We start from the raw sequence: 24227 nt of genomic DNA on the forward strand, positions 1-24227 counted from the left end.
TGCCTCCCACTGTGCAGTAACAAAATCTTCCTCAAGCTTGCCAAGGACACTACTTTCTGCGAAGCCATGGATTCGGCTGAAAAGGTACTGGTGGGTCGTGTGAGGGGAAGACATTACAGTGTGGAGAGGCTCCAAAAATGGACAATGGAGGTATGGGGACATCATCTATCGGAACCTCCAAGGGTACAGACGTTTGTTCGAGGGTGGTTCGCATTGAGATTCAAAAGTCTCACCCACACTAATTGGGTCCTCTCCACAATATGGCATATAGATCAAGCTCCTGTCCTCCTCCGAAGGTGGATGCCAATGTTTGACCCTGAACTGGAGAGAGCAGGGGCAAGACCGATTTGGGTTCGGCTGCCAGGCCTTCCCTGTCACTTCTGGACAGAGCAGATTTTCAGGCAGATAAGGGATGCCATGGGCACGTTCCTTACCTTTGATGACTCATTTAACACCACGGGGAGGATGGAATTCGCCAGGATATTAGTTCACATGGACCTTACTGATGGGCTACCAGAGTTTATTAACATACAGTGGAGGAACATTACGAGGAGGCAATTGTTGGATTATGAGGGAGTACCCTTCAGATGTCGCCGCTGCCACAAGGTAGGGCACTTATTCAAAGACTGCCCTCTGAACAAGTGGAATAGCAGGAAGTATGCGAGTCTTTCTCCTCTAGATGCACCTGAGCAAGAGGTACAGTTTCATGAAGACCCTGACAGAGAGGAAAAGCCACGTGCATCTGAGGAATTTCATAGGATTGCTACTCCATGATTTGGAGGTACTGCCATATTTTCGAGCCCTGGTTTGAGATCTGCGAAACCTGCCTAGAGCACTCCGAGGAAGCATGGACGACCACCCCATCAACCCCCACCTCCAGTACCTGGTTCAGCCACTGCTACTTCGGGGGGCTCAAATACTTCAGGGAGCGGAACTCAGAGGCTGACCATCTTTCCAAAGAAGGCGTGATCCAGGAGCAGGGCATCTGGCTGATCAGCAAACAGATTGATGGCGAACTCTACCAGTACTATCATAGGCCTTTTATGGACATTTTGAATTAATGTTCGGACACTGATAACATAATTATTGTACATATTTCTTTTGTTGTTTATGATCTGATATGCGGATATATTATGACTGGCACAGTACATATTTTTGGTATTATCTCCCTGCGTGGACCATGATAATATTCATACTGCTGGTTTTTGTTATATTTTTGGACTCTTTTTCAGACTCTGTCTAGACTACTACCTCCCTGCGTGGACTCAGGTAGTTGGTTTTTGCTGCTTCTGCGGAAGCTGTGTCTATTGATAGAAATATCGGAATATGCTTATGCATCTACAAAATGTAATTTCTTACACTAATGAAATTACGAATTTTCCATGGGAAAAAAAATGGAGAGGTGAATGCAGAAAAGTTGGACAATTAGATTCGACAGTTGGAGGTATACTGTAGAATTCAAAACCTTCAAGAAGATGACATAAAGATCCAGTTGGCTTCACTGAGGCTACAAGGAGCTGCACTAGTTTGGTGGGAAGCAAAGACTCAATAGGAAATGAGAATCCATGGTAAGATATCCATCGCTTGGGTTGAATTTGTTTCTCCAATTAAAAGGCAGTTTTATCCTTTAGCATATATGCAAAAAGCAATTATGAGTTGGTAGAATTTTAGGCAGCTTAAAGGCCAAACTGTCCAAGATTATACACAGGAGTTTAGAAAAAGGGCTTTGTTACTAGGAGCGAATTTGAATTCTCAAGATACACTGCTGAAATATATTGTGGGTTTACATTCCTATTTGAAACATACTATCCTTATGTTTAACCCAAACAATTTAGATGAGGTATGTGTGTAAGCCACGTATCTTGAATCTAGAGGAAAGAACACTTATGAAGAGGATGGTAATAAAAATCCACCTAAGGGTAAGGAGAAAGAGAAGGGAGGAAAATGGAAGGGAAATAAAATGCAAGTGTGAAGAAAGAAAGAGATAAAGTCACATGCAAACATTGTTCCAAAGAGGGGCATGATGAAGCCCACTGCTAGAAATTGCATCCAAAAATGAGACCAAATAAGTTCAACAATAAAGGGAAACAAAAAACCACTGCTATCACTCAAGAAGATTTAGGTTCTGAATCAAGTGATGAAAATAAAATCATTGTCATGGGAATCAAAGGAAAACAAGATATTGCAAGCACTAGTTCACAAAACTGTAACACTACTACTACTCCAGATGAAAAGAGACGAATTGAGTTATTTCATGTTAGGGTCATATCTAAACACACCAAGATTGACACACTCTTCGATAGTGGGTCACAAACGAATCTAATCTCTGAAGACTTAGTCAACAAATTGAAACTTGAAACTGTACCTCACCATAAACCATACCCTTTGGGATGGATAACAAGAGACACAAGTTTACAAGTTACAAGAAAATGTTTCTTTAAGTTTGCAATCACTACAAATTTTGTTGATCAAGTAGAGTTAGATGTGGTACCGCTTGATATTTCAGATGTGGTATTGGGTAGTCCATATTTGTATGATCGGAAAGCAGTCTTTTATCACCATGAAAACAAGTATCACTTGTTCAAGGATGGTGTGGAGTACATAGTGATAGCCCATCGCAAAAAGCTAAACATTTCTTTGGTTAATGCAGGGGAGGCAAAAAGACTAGTGAATTCAAGTAAAAGTTTAGTACTTCTCATGTTCAAGCCAAATGATGATATTGTTTATGAAAATGTTGTTGCATGTAATGCAAGTTTCAATTCTGATTTGGTTGGTTTAGTTCATCAGAGTGATGAAGTATTTTAGGTTGTGAAAGAATCGTCCTTCAAGGAGAAAGAAACTTCACATGAAATATCTTTGTAGTAAGAGGTTTCTCTTTGTGATGTTAGCATGCAAGGGTTGACAAAATTGCAAAGTGTAGAGACACCAATGCAATGCAAAATTTTGTTGAACAATGGGCTCATTCAATCATCCCTTACACCATGTTGTGCACCGATGGTTATGGTGCCAAAGAGGAATGATAAGTATTTCAAGAAAGAGGACAAAAGGAGTAGTTTTCGCCAAAGAAAAGTTGTAAAAAGAGGTCAATGCAAGAATATACATAACACCAAAAAAGAATGGTTTGTATGGATTTTAATGTTGTATGTTCATTGTAGCACCTTTACTACATACATGTATCTGAATTATGGAAAAAAATAGTCATTTCTTGAAGAAATTGTCCACTTGGGTGACATAAACATGTTAAGAAATTTTTCTTATGCACATGTCATCTATGAAGGAAAATTGTTTGATGTTTTGAAGATATCAAAGTGCAAGTTGGGTTTCACCTCTTTGATGCATTTGGGCCATGATACTGGAGGAGGTAAGATGAAGGTGAGCCTCTCCAAGTTGGATGCCATTGTTGACTGGTCAATGCCCAAGATTGTCATTTTAATAAGAGGTTTGTTGGGAACAGCCCAATGTTGGAAGACAGTTGTTGTTGACATTTCTTCTTTCGAAGCTCTTTGGCATGCATTTTCATGTGTGTGCAAAGTCTTTCAGTGGAGAGACAAACAACAAGAGGCATGTGTTGCTTCAAACCAAAAGATCAATTCAATTATTTTTTATGCTCTTTCAAACTTGAAAGGTTCATTTGAGTTTCAAGTTTATGAAAGCAACTTCACCATCTTATTTTATTCAGAAGATTTCCATGGTGTAAAGATTAAGTTGCAGCTATCCATGCACTTTCATTGGATAGATACTTGTCAAAAATTTCACTTGGTTCGAAGGTATAAAAGAGGTATAAGCAACAAGTTCATTGTTATTCCTTTTAGGCCTATTGGTTATGTAATTGTTGTATTTAGACGTCATTATGTTTTACATGAAAGTTATGTTCAAAAAATTTCATACTTTCAAGATGTACAATCGGGTTTGAGTCATGTAAACCAAATAGTGAATTTATCATCTATTTGCATTATATTTTTTTATGTCATCTTGGTAAGAAGGATGTTTCTTTTGATGGCGACATGGAAAAAACCATGAGTTTCTATGAATGACTGAAAATGGTGCAACAAACAGTGCAAGATCAGCTTGAAAAGGGAAAAGACAAGTACAGGTATAGAACGGGGTCCTCAAGGCAAGTGAATGTTGATTTCCTTAGAGAGGAGCTCAAGGAAACAAATTCGTCAAAAGCCAATTGGATCGAGCTTGGAAAGGTGAGGGGGTTGTACCCTCATCTACTTGTCAGATAATAGTATCTTTTGGGTTCCAAAAGTCTTCTAGTGGGGAGGAATGATTAGGTGCTCAGTATTTAGCTCAAAATTCAAAGTTCTCATATTGGCTCAAAAACTGTATGGCTGCGTCCATCTCGTCAAGATAATTGCAACGCAATTCGTTTCACCGAAAACGGAGTCTGGATGAAGGAGAAAAGGCATGTTGTTTGTTTTCCTAAACAGCAAAAAAAAATTTGCAGAATGGGATAGAATGATGACATGGCAGTCTAGTTAGCAGTCCAGTCAGCAAGGGGAATCTTCTTCAGTTTTCGCCCAATGGGGTTGTGACAAGTGTCACCTCTGGATTTGCTAGTGTGGTTGTGTGAAAGGGAAATTGCCTAGTTGGCTCCAAGGTGGAATTCGAATTTGTTTTTATTTAAATATTATTATATATTATATATAAGTTATTATTTATATTATATAGTTTTTCTTTACTATATATTATATTTAATACTTATATATATTATATATTATATATATTTAAATATTAAACAATATTTAGTAAATTCGACATATTAAATCAAATCCCAAATTTTCGTAGTAGTCCAAAGTCAACGTAATATTTAAATGCACATATATTCATTATGGTACAAGTTTATATGGGTTGTGCAGAGGTGGGTTTGAACCCATGACCTCCCCCACTTGAATTCCTTTCCATACCAACAAACCATTGTTGCAGACTTTGAAATATGTGGCCACGCAATTATATTTAAAGCACACTGAATTGTCGACCACTGGGTGGTGGGAGCCAGCCTTGCAGGCCACCCCCACCCCATGGGACCTCAAACACGTGACCAAGGGCTAGCACCAAGTATAAGCGTGATTAGTGCACCATTAATCTAGGATCAACCTTAATTAATCTGTTGATTAAGTTAGCAACAATTATGGCGGAGCCACCAAATCCGGAACCGCCACCAAACTTGGCAGACTTAACTGGAGTCTCTCCAGATTTAGCAGAGGTTTTCTAGGAAAAATTGTTTGAGCCATAACTTACTCAATGTTCGACCAAATTGAGATCAAAAAAAATTCTTCTTAGCTAATTTGGACCTTCTGAACACATTGGTGTAGGTATCAAGAGCCATAGAGCTTTGTAAACAACATTTTTGTCACATTGAGCTAATACGGAGGCCCAAGCCATGGAAGTTGGACCAAGGAGATGTAGCCCAGGAGGGGTGAACTCCTTCATCAAAACACTGTGTTAATGTGTCTCTTTGATGGTTCTTTGCACTGTACATGTTTGTTGTTCATTATTTATTTTTTTAACTATTTTGCTCATGAATGTCTTGTTTAACTTAAGGAAATTTTCCTGTTTGTAAGCACCAACAACTAAGGAAACCTCAACTCAAAAAGAAAGAAGCAAGCACATGTTTATAAATCTGTAAATTTTATTAGCACACAAAACTAATCATACAAAAACAAATCAGTATGGTTTCATTACGAAAAGTAGAAGTCCATATGTTGCACCAGTAGTATTATTGATGAAGAAAGATGGATCTTTCCGGTTGCGTATAGATTACAGAGGATTAAACAAAATTACTGTTAAACACAAATTCCCTATTCTGATCATTGAGGAGATGTTAGATGAACTCCATGGTGCAGAATATTTCTCAAAATTAGATTTGAGATCAGACTACTATCAAATTTGAATGAGATTGGAAGACGTCAAAAGCACTACCTTCAGAACTCATGAAGGGCATTATGAGTTTAAGGTAATGCCATTTGGTTTAACAAATGCACCAACCAGCTTCCAGGCAACCATGAACAAAATATTCTATCCATACTTATGAAAAATTGTATTAGTCTTCTTCGATGATATCCTCATCTACAACAAAACATGGAAGGAGCACCTCAAACATCTAGAAGAAGTAATTTTCGTATTGAAGAAGAATCAATTTTATGCCAAGTTATCAAAATGTACCTTTGGGCAAAAGGAAGTTGAATACCTAGGACACGTCATTTCCAGAGAAGGAGTCAAAGTGGACCCCAGAAAAATTAAAGTGATTAAAGAATGGCCCAAACCCAAGAACATATCAAAACTGAGAGGATTTCTAGGTTTAACTGGATATTACAGAAGGTTCATAAAGAACTATGCACATTTGACTGCACCACTGACAAACTTGTTAAAAAATAACGCTTTCCAATGGAATAAGCAAGCAGACGAATGCTTTGAGAAACTAAAAGAAGTCATGTCAACGAAACCGATACTGGAAACTCCAGATTTCTCCAAACCATTCATAGTCGAATATGATGCTTCAGGATTTGGAATTGGAGCAATGTTCATCCAAGACAACTATCCTATAGTCTTTGAAAGCAGGAAGCTTAACAAAAGGGAAAGTTTGAAATTGACTTACCAAAAAGAGATGCTTTCCATTATATACGCTTTAATTAAATGGCGACAGTACCTTCTCGGAAGTAAGTTCTCAATCTGAATCGATCACAATAGTCTTCAATTTCTACTTCAACAAAAAACATTATCAACAGAATAACAAAAGTGGATGGAGAAACTTTTGGCATTCAAACTAGAAATATTCCACAAAAATGGAAAGGAAAATGTCATAGTTGATGAACTCTCATGAAAATATGAGGGCAACACAACATGCGTCGTCTTGGCGGTTGTTCCTAACTGGTTAGACGAAATACAAGCTAAGTATGCCAAGGATTTGGATTGTGGTGCTATGATTGAAAATATCAGTCAATATGCCAACTTTGAATGGAAAAATGACATATTATGGTACAAAGGTAGAATTTATCTAACTCCATCATCCAAATTTAGAATGAAAATTCTAAAAGAATCTCATAGTTCTCCAGCAGCTGGGCATGTTGGATTCTTCAAAACCTACTACAACATTCGAAAATCGTTCTACTAGAAGGGTATGAGTAAGGAAATCCAAAAATATGTTGCAGAATGTGATGTTTTTCAAAGAAATAAGGGTGAAAATATCTCAACTCCTAGTTTACTACACCCATTACATATTCCAAATAAAAAATGGGTGGAAATTACGATGGATTTCATTGAAGGGATACCTATGTATGATGGTAAGGACACGATATTTTTCATAGTAGACAGACTCACCAAATATGCCCACTTCAAGGCAATTAAAAAAACTGACACAACTAAGCAAATTGCGGAAGTGTTTTGTAAAAACTTTTACAAACTACATGGTTTTCCCAAGTTTATTGTCAGTGATAGAGACGCAAAATTTAAAGGCAATTTTTTGAAAGATTTATGCCACCAAGCAGGAATATCTCTCAACATGAGTTCAGCTTATCACCCTAGGATAGATGGTCAAGCTGAAGTTGTAAATAAATTTTTGGAAATGTATCTTCGTTGTATCGTCACTGAAAAACAAAACATATGGTATTAGTGGCTACACCTGGCAGAATGGTAGTACAATACCCCCTATCATACTTCAACTAAAATGACCCCCTTCCAAGCCCTATATGGCTATGAACCACCCAGGTGGAAGGATTTTGCACTGCACAATTCTAAGGTTCAAGCAATAAGGAACCACTTAGAAGAAAGCCAAAGAATTATTAACTTGTTAAAAGAAAATCTAACAGTGGCATGTAATAGAATGAAGCAACAAGCCAACCAACACTGCACCAAAAGAGAGTTCGAAGAAGGAGATTGGGTCTTTGTTAGACTTCAACCCTATAAGCAGTTATCATTAAAACAACAAGGGAAAAATAAGTTATCTCCTAAATATTATGGACCATACCAAATAATCAAAAAAATAAGTAGTGTGGCTTATGGACTGAAGCTACTAGACAATTGTCGAATCCACAACACATTCCATGTATCAAGTCTCAAAAAAGTACTGGGACAAAATCAAACAGCTCAAACAGAGATACCCAAGACTGAAAAAGAAGGATCATCTTAGAACCTAAAGGCATACTCGCTACCAGACAGAAGGTACTATGATCCAAGACTATTAAGGAGTACCTTATAAAATGGAAAAAGGCTACCAGAATAAGACTCGTCGTGGGAGACAAAATGTTTTATCCAACAACACCCAACATTGCCTATGCTTTAAGGGCAAAGAATTTTTAAGAGAAATGCAATGTTATATATATATATATATATATATATAATTAATAGAATAATTGAATTAAACTAAGTTGCCCAATTAGTTTTGAAATGGAACTTATGTCAAAAGGACATGTCTTTAGGCTTGTAGCCAGTCAAATCTTATAAAGGAGAACCACCCAAGACTTGTAAATTCATCTTTTGAATATCAAATACTAAATTATAATGTGTTATATATAAATGAATATCCAAGTGGTAAATTCCAGTGTTCATAAGCTTCTCATACCACTTCTCAATTAGGTAAAACATAAGGCCCATCTAACCTTTCCTAGGCACATAAAGGTTGTATTAGACCTCCCCTTTTGCACTTAATAACATTTTCTTAGCTTAAATAAGTTCTTAGGAAGGTTAAAGAGATTTATCATGATTTATGTGCCTAATGTGATTATGATGCAGGAAATTAAAAAGACTTCTCACATATCATGAGGATATCCAGTCAGAGATATTTATGGGACATGTCCCCTACTACAGGAAGATCAAACTCAACTGGCTTGGAGCACTAAATACTCTTCCCTATAGCTGTGAGGTCACTCAGGGAGCACGATATCATTTTTTAGGAGTTTTGGAGGGAAATAAATCCTCCTTTCAAGGAGTCTACCCCTCACTCATCTTGTATAAATAGAGGGATTGAGTAGCCCATTAGGCAACTAACAAATAGTCAAATTTAGTGGAAGCATTAGTAGTAGAGAGCTTTAGGAGTTTCAGTTCTACAAATTTTGATGTATAAGCAATTTTCAAGTTAATGAAATACATCTTTGGTTCTTAGATTGTTTTCCTTCAGGGATCTGAGCTTCCTTGGGTTAGGGCCCACCCCAGGTTCTCAATACCCCTTTTGTATTATTGTCCTTTATGCATTTATTCATTTCTGTAAATTTATTTATGAGTATTGTTTTTATGCAGGGTTAATTAGTTTGTTTGTGAACAATCTTTTCTTGCATAATATTTGAGAACTAGATGGTAGCTTTAGTAGTGATTATCTTGTTCAATTATCATCTATTTTCATGCATTTGAGTTCACTTTAGTTGCTAATATTTATTTGTTGTTTATCATTATTGCTTGCTCTAATTGTATAGTCCCATGTTTTTGTAGAGCTAGAGGAGACTCTACAACCATCCATTTGTTGAATAAATCCTTCTACCATTGACATGATGACGTGGGCATGAATACTTTATCATTCCTTAGCCTTCATTAGCCTTCTTTTGCTTTCAAGTCATGTCCTTAAGACATTTCACTTCTTGTTGGACTATCTCGTGTAGCAAAACAGTGACTCCTATAGCAATGTGCACTTATGAAACTCATCAAAACTTGCATCCAACTCGTGAATAATATTCTTTAATGTGTTACAGCGTCCCTGGAACCTTGAATATGGAATTTAGAAGCAAAGAGACCAAGTAGATTCCTTGACCTAGTTTATTGTAGAAATTATCTTTTTTCCTGTAGAATTAGGGTTTTCTATTTACATGCTTTATTTCAGTTGTGAGTTTGCTTTCTTTGCACAATAGAATATATTTTTTTTTCAATTCATCGTAGATAATATGTTTATCTCCTTTAATTGTATTTAGCATGTGTTTGCTAATTTCCTTTTATTCCCTGCAATCCTAATTTTTTCCTGGCATAGAGTAGTTAGTGTGGTCTTTGAGTAATTAAATCTCGTCTCCGTGTTTTTGCCCAAATAAAAGTTAGCAAAGGAAAAGGATAGGTACATTTTGCACACATAGTTATGACTCCTCTTAATTTTGTATGAACCTTGGGTTGACAATTAAGATGAGACCCTTGGGAGTTGCAATATTATTGTTGTAATACTAAGGGCCATCGATATCGTAGGAAATCTAAGATGGGAAAACCACCCAAAAGGTGAATACTATGCATTACTCTTTTCTTCCTAGTGATACAATGCAAATACAAAGAAAGATGGACTCAATATGGAGTTGCAATAGATTTGTGGGTTGAATGTTTGATACATGATCTTCTATTTCCTCTCTTTTCTCATAACATCCAACTCTTGAACTCTTGATTATGGTTCGGTTTTGGGCCCACTAAAATCTTTTTGAAATTCCACATGTGAATAATGGGAGTTGACATGGCATCCACTTAGTACTACGGTGTTCAAATCATAGGTCAATTTGTTGGAGGCATAACTTCTACTAATAAACTCTAATTGAGGTCATCTTTGCATAGTTGGAAATCTCTTTTCAAGTAGAACAGTTTTGAAAGAATGAGAACTTTTTTTACAAAGTTTTGACCTCAAAAATGACCATTTAATGATTGAAATGGACCCTAGAAGTTTCAGGGACCCAATTCACCCAAATGGGACTAGGGCCTAAAATTGGCACTACAAGTCCATGGCTATAATTCTTCCACTTATAAAATATCAAAATATATGAAAAAACATACATTGGCCTGTTTTGGACCAAACCAAAGTGAAAATTCTGAAACCCGAAATCCTATTACAACAACTAGAAATTATTCTCCTAATTGTTAATTGAATTTAAAAAATTATTTATTGTTTCCTACAACAAATACTGAATAATTCACACAACAACCTACACAAATAAAACTACAGAATAATAAACATTGGAAGAAAATCTAGCACACACATATAAATTTACACAATTAGTTTTGAACCAATGTCCCCGGAAAAACCCAACTTGGGAAAACCAGTGTAGTAGTGAGGGTTTTATTTATTATGTAACAGTGAAATTTGAGTACATCTATGGATGCCCAACTGGTTATCCAAACAACAAGAAAATATAAGCAAAATACTGAAGGGAATTACCCTTCTGCCACAAGCAATCTTTGGTTGGACTTTACCTATCAAAAAATCGACCTCCTGGACCTTTGCATCATCGTTTGTGCTGCTCTGCGTAGCTGGCTAGATGGCTTGCTTCAAAATGGGCTCTGATGAAGTCGTTTTGCCTCTAGATGCTGAGAAAATAGTCTCTTCAGCTCTCTTGGACACCTTCCCAGCCTCTACAACTGAGAATACTTTTTCTTCTCTCCAAATCGAACTGCCTTAATGAAGCAACTATGCTTCCCCTCAGCGCTGCCTCTCTGGGATAATTTGGCTCCCCTGATGTTGCCTCTCTGGATCTGGGAAATATTTCCTCCGGATCACTATCTCTACCCCTCACTCACTACCTCGATCTCACTTGCTCTCTCTGGAAACTAACTACTGCTACTCTGGAAATCGATCTGCTCATGAAATCGAACTCTAAAGTGTCTTCTCCAATTGCCCATCGACTTCTTCTTATAATCCTTTTTTGGGACTCCAACAGCAAAGATTTAATCTTAATCGATGGCTAGGATTAACTTGAAGTCGATCTGTGTGAGTTTTTAGAACATTCTCACCTTGAATTAAGTAATTCTGATTAATTAGTCATATTCCCTAAGTCTAGACTTAGGAAATATTTAAAAATTGACTAATATCTAATTAAGTCATCACTAGGTGGAATTTCCAAAATGATTTCTAGATTTTGGAGATCTCATGTATTCTAGGCTCTCCACAAAATTTCAAGGCTAGAACACATTCGATGCTACAAAAACTAACACTCCCTCTTAGCGAGGAATGTGTTCTAGTGCTCTATTGTACATCCTATGACAACACCTTTTCTTAGCATCATCTCCTGTCACAATGATGATGCCTGGATGTTGCTTCCCACAAACTATTGTGCAACTCTGATATTCGTTGCATCTGTGTTGTTACTGACCCTATTGAATTGCTTCCAACATTGCATCTGCACTGCAACTCCCTCTTCATTTGTTATTGTTTCAACTACAACATCTGCAACTGAAAATCATCTTAAATACTGAATCAACTTTGATCAGTATGATGCATATGTCTCCCAAGTCCTGACTGCTACTAACTACTACTATGTTTGCTGAAGACTTTGCGTTGTTGTTGAATTTTCATTGTGACAACTGCATTACTACCAACTCTGCACTACGCTCCCTAGCATCTGAATTCTACTAGTCTACAACTGTCACTCAGTCTCTGAATGCATCTACTTCCACTATCCATACTGCTATTGAGTACCATGGGCCCCCGTAGCCAGGTACTAATCCAAGAGGTGGACTCCTCAAGGATCCTGCCCAATTGTAGCACCTCTGGGCTACAAAACCAAGTCGCTCCACCTCACTCCAGGAGGTATATCAGCAAACATGGAGAAGACTTCCTCCAGCCTGGAGGATAACCTATCGATCTTTGTTGATGTTGCTTGTTGGTCCTACTTCTCCTCTGTTCCCTTCTTCCTGAGAAGACACTGAGTATCGTAGTGACCAAGCTCACCATATCTAAAGCACTTAACCTTCGACATGTCCTTCTTCTTCTTTCTCTACTCCCCCTGTCCCTGACTGGGACCCTTAGATGCAAGGGCCACATTCTCCTCCTCCTTCACCTGCTTTGATCCACAGCTGTTGCCACTGATGGAGTTGTTTAGAAGAGATCACCTCCTATTGTAAGTCAACCCACATTGTGTCCCACTCTAGTAACTTGTCTCTGCCCAATATGCTTTGGAAAAAGACATGCCATTCCTCGAAGACAATGTTTGAGTGTCAATCTCACTAGCTCTATAGGTTGAGGCGTTGCCCCAACAGCTGACCACTGGTCCCGGACCTCCTCAATCTTGATGAGGAAGGGGTTTACTCCTTACCCCTTTTGCATTTGGATGAGCCTCAGCTTCTCCTATAAGTACATCTTTTGCTGCTCGGAAGTACCCTGGTACAACATGGAGAGAGTGTCCTGTTATCACCCCAAGAAACTCTCCTATGTTGTATATCAAAGATTCTCGGGAACATTACAAACTCAACAAAAATGTTGGAAAATATGGTGGATGAATGAAAGAAATGTTGCATATTCAAGCCAGATAACCACTTCTACTATGCTTAACCCCAGACATGGGTGAATACCCCAGACTATAAAGCTTTAGACCACCAATTACTCACAGTTTAAGGAAATTGTGATAATGGAGAACACTGATCACACCAGCAGATGCACAGGACCCTGTGATGGCCAGCTGCAACCAGTTTAAAGGTCTGTAAATCTATTTCTTAATGCACAGACAGGATGACAGTTCTTTGGCATTAAGAACAACAAAAACCTACACACAAATTCAATAATACTAACTAGATTCTAACAAAGAGGTGGGATGACAGCCCCTCCACTGCTAAACATCAAGAGCAAGTGAAAAATGCATACAGACACAGCCTGGAACAAAGAAGAAGAAGTGGAAAAGTGAGCAATTGACAGCAAAAGAAGCTTGTATTAGCTGGAAATAAAGACCAGAAGCTGCAGGTCACACAGTAGTTACAATCTCCAGAAGTTGAGCATTACAACAAAATAGCACTCATCAACCTGATTACATCGTTTTTCTGGGTATATATGGAGGTTTACTACAAAAATTGCTCTGCTGCTAAGCGTGGAGGGGTCATAACCGACCACCAACCGTATTTACAATCAGATATGGGTCTCTGATAACAGTTTGATTGTTTTTAATGAACAAAATGGCTCTTTCTATACTTAGATGTCCTTCCTAAACAGGTGAAATATTAACTAAATGAATCTCCATAACTACTGCAGTCATTGAGCTGCTCGAGGATCGTCTTTCTTGTCCTGCCATTGTGCTCAGCCCCATGATTGAACCTGCTGATAATAATTCTCCATCTTTTTATGCCTCCTTGATGATTCATGATAAAATCCTTCACAATTGCCTGCTAAATACAGGGGCCAGCCACAATCTAATGCCTAAAGCTGTCATGGAAGAGTTAGACCTTGATATCACTAGACCTTATCATGATTTATTTTCTTTTGATTCAAGGAAGGTGAAATGTCTAGGATTGATTAAAGATCTGGCTATTACCTTAACTCAGCTGCCAATGAAGAGTATGATGATGGATATTGTGGTAGCAGATGTCCCTCCTAAGTTTGGCATGCTGATGTCCAGAGGATGGATTAAGAGACTAGGCGAGACCTTACCAGAATGATCTTTCTTATGTAACTGTCCCAATTTTTGGAAGAAAAAGCAGGAGGTTATACAGAGAAGCACAATTGGCATATATTATCAGTGATAAGAAGAATCCTACAAATCATCCCATTTATGCAGTGGACACTGATTTTGGAGCATGTATTCTCCAAATAGAAGAATCTCATAAGGCCGTAATGCAGCTCAGAAAACCAATAGTTCAGGCCGAGAAAGAGCAAGGAAGTCAGATTTGGGAGTTGTTCTTTGATGGAGCATGTTCCAGGGAAACTGCAGGAGTAGGGGTGGTGCTAGTGTCTCCAGAGAAAGAAAGTGTTGTCTTTTAAGCTGGTGTTTCAAGTGACAAACAATATGGCAGAATATGAAGAACTGTTACTAGGCCTTAATGCAACAAAAGATAGAGGAATCAAGAATCTGAAGCGTTTGGAGATGTTGATTTGATTATACAGCAAGTAAATAAAACATTTCAAGCAAAGCACCCAAGGCTAAAAGCATACAGAGATGAGGTATGGAGAATCAGAAATTCTTTTGATTTTTTCTGTATTTCATACATTCCTAGGGGTCAAAATCAGCTTGCTGATTCTCTTGCTGTTTCTGCTAGTCTATTTATACCTCCCATGCCTCCCAGATTAGTTTATGAAGTCCAAATGAAATACCGACCATCCTTGCCTGATAATGTCCACCATTGGAAAGTTTTTGAAGATGATGATGAGATAAATAGGTTTCTTCAGGTCATTGATGAGTTTTCTGAAATGCAAATTGACCAAGATAATGATGCCTTGGAAGAGGATCCCAAGTCCCAGCTTAGAAATAAAATTGGTAAAAACAGTATTGTCCAGCTTCCTAGTAACCATATTTCTAAGGGTCTAATTCCTCTTGAAAGACTGTTTGACCAGAATGATGTGCCTTACAAAGCTGCCCAAAAAGAAGACCAATCTGCAGTCTGTAAGCATAATATAAGAAGTCCAGGTCAGCCTAGGTATGTAAATTTGTCCACTCATTTGTCAGCTGATCAAAGTGCTAAATATTGCAATTTAATGAAGCAATTTGCTGATGTGTTTGCCTGGGAGTATAGTGACCTGAAAACTTATGATAGGAGCATAATTCAGCATAAAATCCCTCTGGAGAAAGACACCATTCCTTTCAAACAGAAGTTGAGACCAATAAATCCGATGCTTCTTCCTTTAATTGAAAAAGAAATTAAAAAGTCGCTGGCTGCCAAGATCATTGTCCCTCTCAGATATTCCAAATGGGTAGCAAATTTGGTTGTGGTGAGGAAGAAGAGTGGAGAAATCAGACTGTGTGTTGATTTCAGAAATTTAAACAAATGTTCCAAGAAAGACAATTATCCTCTGCCAAAGATGGAGCACTTGCTGCAAAAGGTCTCAGGAGCTAAAGTGATGTCATTTTTGGATGGGTTTTCAAGCTTTAATCAGATTGTTGTGCACCAAATGATCAAGAGAAGACTGCATTCACCACTCCTTGGGGCATTTTTATGTATGCCAAAATGCCTTTTGGGTTGATGAATGTTGGAGCCACCTTTCATAGAGCTATGGATATAGCATTTGTGGGTGAGAAGGACAAATTTGTCCTCATCTACCTTGATGATATAACAGTTTACTCCAACAGCCATCAAAATCATTTGCAGCATTTGAAAAGAGTGTTCTTGAAGTGCAGGAGGTTTGGAATTTCAGCCAATCCTAAAAAATGACAATTTGCTTTACAAGAAGGCAAGCTGTTAGGACAAATTGTGTCTGCTGCAGGTGTTCAACTTGACCCAGAAAGATTCAAAGCAATACAGACTTTTTCTGTCCCTAGATCAAAGAAGGATATTCAGTCTTTTCTGGGAAAAATTAATTTTGTGAGGTTTATTCCAAATTTTGCAGAACTAGTGAAGCATGTTACCTACATGTTGAAGAAAGGAGCAGAGGTAAGATGGACTGATACAGCAAGGAAATCATTTGAGTCAATTAAGAAAGCTATTATGGAGGCTCCCACATTAATAGGTCCAGATTACAACAAGGAGTTCCATGTATTTTATTTTGCCTCTGAAGACACCATTGCAACAGTTTTATTGCAGCAAGATAAAAAAAGGTTCAGAACATCCAATAGCATTTTTCAGCAAGAACTTGAGGGATGCTGAACTGAGATATGATATTATAAAAACAGGCATATGCTCTTATTAAATCCTTGAAAGCTTTCAGAGTTTATATCTTGCATTCAAAAATAATTGCATATGTACCTTCTGCTGCAATAAAAGATGTCTTAACACAACCTGATGCTGATGGAAGAAGGGTGAAATGGATTGCAAAAATGATAGAATTTAATATAGAGCTGAAGCCCACCAAGTTGGTCAGAGGTCAAGGGCTTGCCAAGTTATTGGCTGAAGAAAATTGCAGATCTTTAGATATTGATTTCCTGTGCACAATTGCAGAAAATAGTCAGGCAGAAGAAGAGGAAAACCGTTGAAACAGAGAGAAAGCAGTCAGTGGCCGAGAATCTAGCTTCATGTAATTGGTATGCTGAAATAATTAATTTCTTGCTGAAGCTAGAAATCCCTTCAGGATTTACTCAAAGTCAAGCTATAACTTTAAAACTTAGAGCAGCAAAGTATTGCATTATGGAAAATCTTCTCAACTGGAGGGATCCATCTGGAGTATTTTTAAGGTGTAGGCACTTCTCATTTCAAGCTGGTATATGGCACTGATGTTGTATTCCCAATTCAGTTAACTCTCCCTGTGGAAAAATTCCTTCAAACATAGCAGAATGAGGAAGAGGAAATGGCAAAGAGGATCACTGATTTAACAGAGGTACATCAGATTAGAGAACAGCTGGTTGAAAAGGTTGCAGTACATCAAAGAAGGATCAAGGAAGCCTTTGAAAAAAAGGCAAAAACAAATAATTTTCAGATTGGTGACTTGGTTTTGAAATGAGATGCATTGAAGGAAAAAAAAAGGCGATCATGGGAAATTCGATGCTTTCTGGACAGGGTCTTTCATCATTTCACAGGTTCAATGGAACAACACCTTCATACTGAAAAGTATGGGGGACGAAGCAGTTTTTGATGGCCCAGTTAATGGGCGGTTTTTGAAAGTTTATGTTGTTTAAGGTCTTTGGCCTTAAGGGTTGTAAATATTGTGTTTTATCAGTTTAGTATGAATGCAGTAGACTCCATGCCCAATGGAACACTAGGAATTTTGGTTAATTTGTTTTCAGCTGGAAAGGCAATGGTTTGCAAGTTCTTGAGACTTCACAGGGAGGATCTCATCCCCAGAAGGAGCCAGTGTTAGCTCTACTACATGATGTTGATTTTCCAGGAGAAGGAATAAGTTTGGTCTCTGGTTGCTGGCTCAGTGATGGTTTATAATGGTTATCATTGTCTGTCCCTATTTTCCCCACTACCTCCATTTCATCCTTCCCTTTAATTTTCTTTTTTTCTCCTTATAACTTCGTTTCTCGCTTAATCTCTTCACAAAACTCATTCAAACCTCATTACCTTTGTTTTACACCCGAAGTCAGTGTAAAAGTTGTGTTTCCCCGCTTAAGTCCTTTAACACTATAAAAGCCCGCCTAAACCCTGTTTAACCAACTCCCGGGTCATATTTTGTTTTAACACTTTTAACCTTTATAAACCCCCCATAACCCGTTTAAAACCCATATAACCCATGCTGCATTTATTCCTAGGTGCTAAAGTCTTAATCCATATAACCGCGTGCATATAATAAAATTATCACAACCCCGGCGGGCCCGTACTTGTCGCATCGCCTGTCATATCAACCAAAACATGTTGTATGCCGCCGTCGTCCGATCATCCCGCCTTATCATCTGACGGTGTTCACAAGCCCTAACCCCGCAAGCCGCGCACGCGATAGCCCGCGGGGAAGGCGGTTTCCCGCCGGACCTTCCTGCCACGCGTCGTCATTTAACTAGATCGCGCTCGCATGAACATAAACCACCCTCTCCTGAAAAGCGGTGCGGGGAAACCGTTTACCGCCCCCGCGTACGGTCCCCGCTCGCTAACCCTCTTGCATCTTTGCCGCCCATCAACCGTCGAATCTGCCCAACCTTGATCCGACGGCCCATGTGTCTTCTCGCTCCCCTACCTCCGTTGACCTTCGTAAGCTGTTCTCCACCATCCGATTATACGATCCGACGGCTGATGTTGTCCCAGTGTTATCTATGCCTCCCGCCATGAAATCGCAGCCATCTACCTGAGCCATCCAACGGTCAGCGTTCTTCCTCGGCTCTTCGTCCATTTTCGAGCATTTTTTAGAGTTTCTGGCTTGTCCCATGCACGCAAAGAAGGAAGGGATGATCCAGCAATCTGCACATTTAATTATCAGCTACTTCATTCATGTAACAGCACAGTAAAGGACGAGAAAGACAATCCTTGAGCAGCTCAATGACTACAGCAGTTATGGAGATTTATTAAGTTAATATTTCACTGTTCAGGAAGGACATCCAAGTACAGAAAAAGCCATTTTGTTCATTAAAAACAATCAAACTGTTATCAGAGACCCATATCTGATTGTAAATACAGTTGGTGGTCAGTTATGACCCCTCCACGCTTAGCAGCAGAGCAATTTTTGTAGTCAACCTCCATATATACCCAGAAAAACGATGTAATCAGGTTGATGAGTGTTATTTTGTTGTAAGGTTCAACTTCTGGAGACTGTAACTACTGTGTGACCTGCAGCTTCTGGTCTTTATTTCTAGCTAATACAAGCTTTTTTTGATGTCAATTGCTCACTTTCCACTTTTTCTTCTTTGTTCCAGGTTGTTTCTGTATGCATTTTTCACTTGCTCTTGATGTTTAGCAATAGAGGCGCTGTCATCCCACCTCTCTGTTAGAATCTAGTTAGTATTATTGAATTTGTGTGCAGGTTTTGTTGTTCTTAATGCCAGAGAGCTATCATCCTGTCTGTGCATTAAGAAATAGATTTACATACCCTTAAACTGGTTGCAGTTGGCCATCACAGGGTCCTGTGCATCTACTAGTGTGATCAGTGTTCTCCATTATCACAATTTCCTTAAACTGTGAGTAATTGGTGGTCTAAAGCCTTTTAGTCTAGGGGTATTCACCCATGTCTGGGGTGAAGCATAATAGAAGTGGTTATCTGGCTTGAATATGCAGCATTTCTTTCATTCATCCACCATATTTTCCAACATTTTTGTTGAGTTTGTAATGTTCCCGAGCATCTTTGATATACAACCTAGGAGAGTTTCTTGGGGTGATAACATGTCCCACATCTCTCTGGAAATATCTTTGCCAACTATGTGTGAAGCAATGTGATCCTGAACTCCATTTAGGATCAACCTCTTTGTTCGCGCCATCTCTTTTTTGTACTCATTCAGTTGATCTAGATCCTGGGGCACTGCTACCACTGCATCAATATATGTATTCAAGCCAAATTCATCCAGAATGAAGGACATCCTTTCCTTCCAGATCACATAGTTGGAAGCTCCATCCAACCTATCCTGATCTCAAAGTCCAGCAGTGGCCATCTCAACAAATGTCGAAAATCTCCTCTTCCCTTCTACTTAGTTGTTGCAAGGCTATTCACACTCCCTTATGGTGTGAGAAACTCTGCTCACAATGATTGTTGATCTGCAAGGGAAATCAAACTTCTTGACACTAGAAGTTCCCATAGGAAATTTTTCCATCTGTGTTATCGAGAAAACTAGTGTCCATTCAGAGCTGCTAGTCCCACTAAGACGGGTACCTATCTTAGAAATAAACAAACTAAAGTTACTTGTGTTTTCCTTTATGACAGATAGATGAGAGAGAAGCAGAGAGTACCAACCTCAGTGTTTGCTAGTCTCCTTGCTTGTTTCCTCTCTCCTTTGATAGAGCTTTCGCCACTCCTTTCTCACTTGTCCACTTCAAAGAACACCTGTAGAGTCAAAACAGCAAAATACCCTCAAAGCATAGAGATCTATAACCATAAACAATGTAGGTCAAATGTACATTAACCATATAAATGCATATACAAATACAAGATTCAGAAATATACAAGCATATGGAGGAAAACTCAAATAGCTTTATTGATAGAAGTAGTAGAAGAGAGGATTACAACCAAGTTGTCTGATCCAGCATCATCCTCCCAGCATGAAAGCCCTCTTCACCTCATACAAAGCAAGATCACCCAACAATGTCTTCAAAGAGAAACCAACAACACTTCCTTGCAAATTACAAAATTCTAGCCTCTGAATCTCTAGGATGAGGGATCCATATATAGATGTTTGCAGGAGAGTGAGTCAGCTTCTGGGATTTTGATTAGTGTCATTTCACTGATAATTCTTGGTTCCACTTGGAGATTTCATGATCTCTTACTCATCCCTGGGCGAATTCAGAGAGGCAAGTGTCAAATGAGTAGTTTCTAGAAGATTCTTTGAGTTTCCACCTAGCAAACTGCTTCTGCCATTTGTCTGCTCTCATTCATCGCACCCTACAGAAGAGCTTTTCAGTATGCATCGCACCCTTAGCATGAAGCAGTCTGTATGGTCCAGTTTTGACCAGTTCTGAGTAGTTTTTCAGGGAGAACTTCTGGGAAATGATGTAATCATCTGACCTTGTTCCTTTAGGGTATGAAACAACACTTTTAGGGGTTTAGAAGCCCTTAGTTTATGGACATATGTGATTGGGGTTGCAGTGCCCAAATATGTCTATAACAGTCTGTGTATGCTCTTTTTCCACCTGATGCTAGCTTTGATCTAGCAAACTGTTGCAAAACTATTATGTCCAGCTGGAAATATGCTCTGCGAAAACACTGGGTTGCTCGCTTTGCCTCTAGAATTCCTCGATCTGGAGAAATCGAATTTTTCTATCCCTCACCCAGAAAAATTGAATCTCCTCAAGAAATTTTGCCTCTTGGCAAAGTGCCTGCGTTGTCCTCTAGGGTTTCAATCTGCGTCCCACCCTGAATAGTGAAATTCCTCCTTTCTTCACTATTGATATCTTTAGCTAATCATCTGCGCTCCAATGCCAGGTGAAAATTATAAAACTTGGAATTCTATTGCAACAAAGGGAAATTATTCTGCGAATTGTTAATTAAATTTAACAATCTATTTATTGTTTCCTATAGAAAATACTGAATAACTCACACTGCAACCTACACAAATAAAACTGTGAAAGAATAAATGCTGGAAGAAAAGCTAACACACACACATAAATTTACACAATGATTTTTGGACCAATGTCCCAAGGAAAACCCAACTTGAGAAAATTGTTGCAGCAGTGAGGGTTGTATTTATTATGCAATAGTGAAATATGTGTACATCTATGGATGCCCAACTGGCTATCCAAATAGCAAGAAAATAAGAGCGAAACACTGAAGGGAATTACTCTTCTCCCACAAGAAATCTTTGGCTGGACTTTCCCTATCAAGAACTCGGTCTCCTGGAGCTCTGCATGAGCCTCTGCGTAGCTGCTTTGATGGCTTGATTCGGACTGGGATCTAATTGTTAAATTTTCATAGGGCTACATTATTATTTTCTTTGATAATTTCATTTCTTCATTAATACGTTAAGTTCACCCCATTTCATTATTACATCATCCAGATCTACACCATTATCAAAGTCCTTATTATCATAGTCTCAATACTTTCAACTATGTGACAATGAGAGCTCATATCAAGTCGTGACTTCATTTATTATCATGCCAAAAAGTTTTCATCAACCATGCCTTATCAATCCAAACTTTAACAATTCATTCTCATAATCATAATACAAGTCATTTTTGTCACTAGGTGCAAATGCATACACCAAGGATGAGTCATGCAGGTTCCAATTTCATGTTGAATCACAACTATCAGTACATCAACCATTGTGCTAGGAATGAGGAGGCCAATACAAAATCATTTTTCTGAATACCCACATAAGTCATTATGCCCACCTAGCATAGACATCAACAAAAATCAACAATCGTCGAATCATATCATTAGTCATCAGGACAAGTTCAAATTTGCTATCGTAGAGAGATCTATAGTCAAATCACATTTCAATCATCAATTCAAAGTTATTTTCAAGCATCATGACAACACATTGTTCATCTATATCAATCAACCAAATCATGCCAACCTCTTGTAGCGCGCAGATAGTGACATATCTATATGTATGTCGCGGTCACCTACAAACACAAGTTCAGTTTGCATGTTCTTGTTATGGAAAACATTCAAGATTTCCCTGCTTCCAAATCTTGTTATCTGCAACACATCTGTGGAACTGACATCATCCAGGTGACAATCCAATTTCATGCACAATACTTCAATTTTTTTTATGTGATCAGAAATTTAACCCAACAACTTCATAAATTAGTTTACAGTGGCAAAATATGTCATAGACACCTTGATTTTGAGTTTAAACAACTTCAGAAAGCTTCAAATGATGGTCAATTGTAGTCAAACCCATGGACGCTCCCTTCAGGTTAGCATGGGAGCGTATTTAGCTGCCTAGACGCTCCCTAGGCCTTAGCATGCATGCGTCCAAGGACGAGATATCCCAGTTCAGTGCCTACGTCCGGAGCAAAAACCCTAATTTCTATAGAAGCTTTAGATTTGAGAGTTTGTTGCAGATCAATAATGTCAGATGCACATAAATCACACTTCAATAGTACATAATGTAAATAGTAATAAGAATAAGAATATTGAGAAGAGATTCTCCCTATGACTAGGAATCTATGTCATCAACATGTTTCTACTAGAGTCCAGCAATAGCATATCTGTTAGATTATAAACATATATCTATCATGGCTATCAACATCATGACATCAATCTTTCATCAAAGGTTAGACTCAAAGCAACAGATAGATGCAACATCATATCTTAGAGATTATGAGCACAATAACACTTTCTATCAAGTCACTCCATCAAGTTAGGACATTCAGTTTAACCATATGTCATGACCACAAGTAGAATATCAATCTCATAGTTATACCTCTAACATCATGCTTATCATGATCAATGAGATCAAGTTAGGTCATTCAATAAAACTTTATCAAAACAACGAGAGTGTCAATCTCTCTTTCCATATGCTTTCATCATGCTTATCACAAGCATTATCAGCAGACTCGTGTATAAGATTCAATGAGTTATCCTTTTATATGAAATCCATCATGACAAGTATCAAGAGTATCATTTACTAGAGTCAAGGTGCTAGCCTTCTTTATAGGATCAAGATGTCCAACAGATGGATGTTAGCCAATCATCAAGTATATCAATGTATCAACATTAGATAGCCTCATAGAATTCAAGAAGATCAAAATGTTCAACACCAGGTGCATCATTTCATCATAGGAAACATAGATCCAAGTCACTTTCATATGCATGTATGAGCCATCAAAGAAAGAGACATTCTCATCATACCTTAGGGCTTATCGAGCCATCCAATGTTACAGCTGAAATACAACATACCATGCATACCTTGTGGTATTCAAATACATGTGCACCTTTTCATTAGACATAGGCCGCTTGAAGCACTTTGTCATATTTTCATATAGTGCATTTTAACCTCTTCCAGCTCTAACATCCTTACTGCATTTCAAATGATCCTCAAGAAGGATCTATTCATCACATCTCATCAAGGAGGTTAGAAACATCCATATACTCAAATACATATGCAGGAAGTATAAGCAATAAACATAATCATCAGATCCATAGGTCTAAACAAAAGTAAGAGGCATCATAAGTTAAGAAATACTTATCTTCAATGAGAGGTGATCCTCTCCCTCTTGAACCAATCTTCAAGAGCTATCAATGTCCATGGTCCATATACCAATGTTGCCTTCAATTATCCACCAGGTCTGCTAGGGATTATCCCATCTAGGGCTTCATCAAATCTTTGTCAAGTGCTTGAGCATCTTCACATTGACCAGCTAGGTTCCATATCTCATATTGTTTCCATAAAACCAAGGTTTTC

This window comes from Pinus tabuliformis, chromosome X, assembly GCF_031772625.1.
Source record: "Pinus tabuliformis cultivar Carrire ecotype Pingquan chromosome X, CPIR1, whole genome shotgun sequence".
NCBI lineage: Eukaryota > Viridiplantae > Streptophyta > Pinopsida > Pinales > Pinaceae > Pinus > Pinus tabuliformis.